Source organism: Hippopotamus amphibius, chromosome 5 (genome assembly GCF_030028045.1).
Source record: "Hippopotamus amphibius kiboko isolate mHipAmp2 chromosome 5, mHipAmp2.hap2, whole genome shotgun sequence".
Taxonomy (NCBI): Eukaryota; Metazoa; Chordata; class Mammalia; order Artiodactyla; family Hippopotamidae; genus Hippopotamus; species Hippopotamus amphibius.
In genome coordinates this window covers 76,914,894-76,918,620 of record NC_080190.1, presented here as the reverse complement: position 1 = coordinate 76,918,620, position 3,727 = coordinate 76,914,894, and the positions used below count along the sequence as shown (strand labels likewise).

Sequence of the window (3,727 nt, the reverse complement as noted above, 5' to 3'; positions counted from 1 at the left end):
CTACTCATTTTTTTCTGTCTGTACTCTGAACCTAGGTTAGTTTGACTGAAAGATGGAATCACTCAGCTTCCATATAAATTTCAGTGGTATTGAGAAACAACCTTTTGCATGAATAAATAAAACGGATTTTCAGGATTAAATGGTATACTCACAAAAAAAAAAGTTAAATTAAAAACAATTGGTGGGGGGAGATAAGGGAAAATATTAATATAAAAAATCATAAAAATGGCAATTGTAAAGCAAGCAGCTTCCCACTCATGCCACACGATATGCCTTCATTAAGGTGTACTCTTTCTGGTTGGTATGAGCGGCCCAGATGAAGAGAGCAGAAGCCATGAACTGTAAGGGAGCTGAGACACAAGCCAGGCAGAAGGACCATCCGAATTCTCCAGACACATTCTCAGGCAACTCTAGTTTCTGGTGGAGTAGTTCAATTCCAGCAATGTAACAACTCACAGAGCCCAGTGTACACAGACCTGCAAGGAGATGGAGAATGCCTGTGGCAATGGTGGGGTACAAGCTTCGGCAGATACAAGCACAAAGTCCAAAGCCCCAAAGCACATCAAACCTAGACTAACAAAAGGTAAAAGGAACTGACAATGCCAAAGATAGGTCCGAAGCAGATCAATCCCACTATTGTGGTTTCCAGGATCAACAAATTTCTCCATGAACTGCTCATTTAGCGTGAAACACATACATTCTGTGACCATATCAAATGACTCTGTCCTTTCTGGTGGGCTATACCACTATGTGTTTGGGGGAATAGTGATACACCGTCTCCACAATCCCACTGTGCCATTATATAAGAAAAGTGCATCATTATAAGTCTTTTCATCTGCCTCATCACTAGCAAAGTCGGTCCAGATGCTTTTGTTCAAATCGCTGGAATTTTCTTGAACTGGACTTCGATACTCATACCAGAAGTCTGTGCCAATTGAGGCTGTCATGTAGATGGTAGAAATGAGGCTAAGCACACAAGCAATTACAAATGCTGTAGCAAAACGGTTATCCATTCTGGCATTCAGACTGCTCCAGGATGCTACGGAGACAGAGGTCTTATTCTCCAGTCTATCACCTGCACAAGCCCATCCTCCGGTTCCGCCAGCTTCACCCTCAAGCTCAAACCACATCACCCTGCTCTCCCCGCGCCTCCTCTAAGGCACTTCCCTGCAGAGCCCGCCCCCTCCATAACTCCCGCCTCTATGTCTTTTATAAAGTTGATTAAGGACAATTGGATTAATAGTTAAATTGCAAGAATAGATATGACCATAAAGAATGGCAAAAGCATTACTTTAAAATTGATTCTTTTTAAGAATTTTGTAGTCATAAAAAGAAGAGATAACATTGCAGGTCATATATTACTATCCTTGTAAAAGTTGTGAGAAATCGTGAATGAGTAATTGTACATTTATTAGCTAATGGTGTGGTACAACTAAGTATTTATCAAAATAAAAATGAGGTCATATACATACAAAATCAATTCTTTATCATAAGTATCACTAGAAACTATAGAGCCCCAAATGAACTCTTGAGGGTAGTAAGGCTCTTAAAACAATAACATTTTAAGTGCATAGCTATTACAAACCCATTTGATATTCATTTTAATTGCCATGATGTTAATGAATATACTTTGTATTCAAACTGATGTCACAAGTACTACTACAGCAGTTTACTCAGCCCTAGTTAAGAATGAAATGGATGTTTAAAATTGCATGTTACCAGGAAGAAGGGAAAAAACCAACTTCAGCAAACATTAGTTCCTTAAAACAGCAAATTAAAGATTTGTATTAAATCATGTTCTTTCTCACTTGGACATGTACAGAATACAATAATACAGGAAAACTTGCTATAGCAACCACCCCTTTTCCTTGCCTCAGCTGTTCTACTGATTAATTGGCCTGGAAAACAGAAATTGGGATGCGAAAAATGACGCAGAAGGGGAGGCTGAAATTCACTTTACAATTTTCGCCTACGAGAAGGATTTTAAAAATACCACTATGCCAATATATTTTAGCTGAAGGAATAGGTAGTTATATATGTCATTTTATTGCAATTAGTCACACAAGTTCTAATGATCCCTTTAATCTTCCTCCATGTGGAGGACTGACACCCGAAAATCCAATGTGAGAGACCTCATGCCACAAATTCAAGATGGTATTTTTCAGTGTATGGGTCACAGAATGACCCCCTAGATGTTTGTTAAAAGCAAACATTCCTGGGAATTCCCTGGTGGTCCTGTGGTTAGGACTCTGCGCTTTCATTGCTGAGGGCTCGAGTTCAATCCCTGGTCAGAGAACTAAGATGCCACAAGCCAAGCAGCATGGCCAAAAACAAACAAAAAAAACAAACAAAAAATAGCTAACATTCCTGTGCCTCAACCAAGTTTTAACAAGTCAGAATCATGGGAATCAGCATTGTGACAAACAACTGAAATTTTGACGTACTCCCTTGTTTAAAACCAACTGCCTTTTGGGGGGAATGAATTGGGAGATTGGGATACCAAATAGTACACTCTAAATATATGCAGTTTATTGTATGTTAACTATATCTCAATAAAAGTTCTTAAAAACAACAACAACAACAACAACTGCCTGGGGACTTCAGTGGTTGCACAGTGGTTAAGAATCCACCTGCCAACGCAGGGTCATGGGTTCGATCCCTGGTCCAGGAAGATCCCACATGCCATGGAGCAACTAGGCCCTTTCACCACAACTACTGAGCCTGTGCTCTAGAGACCACAAGCCACAACTACTGAGCCCATGAGCCACAACTACTGAAGCCCACTCACCTCGAGTCCGTGCTCCACAACCAGAGAACCCACCACAATGAGAAACCCACACACCCTAACAAAGAGAAGCCCCCGCTCGTGCAACTAGTGAAAGCCCATGCACAGCAATGAAAATCCAACACAGCCAAAAATATAAATAAATAAATAGGGGCTTCCTAGGTGGTGCAGTGGTTGAGAATCCACCTGCCAATGCGGGGAACACGGGTTCAACCCCTGCTCCAGGAAGATCCCACATGCCGCGGAGCAACTAAGCCCATGTGCCATAAATACTGAGCCCGCGCTCTGGAGCCTGTGAGCCACAACTATTGAGCCCATCTGCTGCAACTACTGAAGCCCATGCACCTAGAGCCCGTGCTCCACAACAGGAGAAGCCACGGCAATGAGGAGCCCACGCACCACAATGAAGAGTGCCTCTCACTCACTGCAACTAAAAGCCCACGCGCAGCAAAAAAGACCAAACAGACAATAAAATAAATAAATAAATAAACAAACAAACCATGAAAAAACCCACAAACTTGTAAAAATAAATAAATAAAAATAAAATAAGAACAACTGCCTGAAGGGTGGATGAGATAATATTTAAAGCTATATATTTTTCAGGACTTCCCTGATGGTCCAGTGGTTAAGACTCAGCACTTCCAAAGCAGGGAGCACAGGTTTGATCCCTGGTTGGGGAACTAAGATCCTGCAGTGCTTGTGCAGCCAAAAAAAAAAAAGCTATATATTTTTCATTTCATTCCAGTCAGCAAACATTTATTAAGTACCAATTCTATGTGAGTTAAAATATGGTACATGGAGGGTGTCCCAAAAGGCAAGAAGCACATGATAAACTTATTTTCAAGGTACAGTTTATTAAGTACAATGAGAATCTGCAAATGTCTGGAAACACAAAACAGTGTGCTTATTGTGCAGATTAACAGCTCACTCTTGATTTCAGTC

The 3,727-nt window shown here is 40.9% G+C and overlaps 1 pseudogene; it reads right to left on the bottom strand.

Annotated features, from left to right (window-relative positions):
* Positions 1–255: 255 nt before the first annotated feature.
* On the bottom strand, positions 256–1,112 carry LOC130853752 (claudin domain-containing protein 1-like; annotated as a pseudogene).
* Between the last annotated feature and the right edge of the window lie 2,615 nt (positions 1,113–3,727).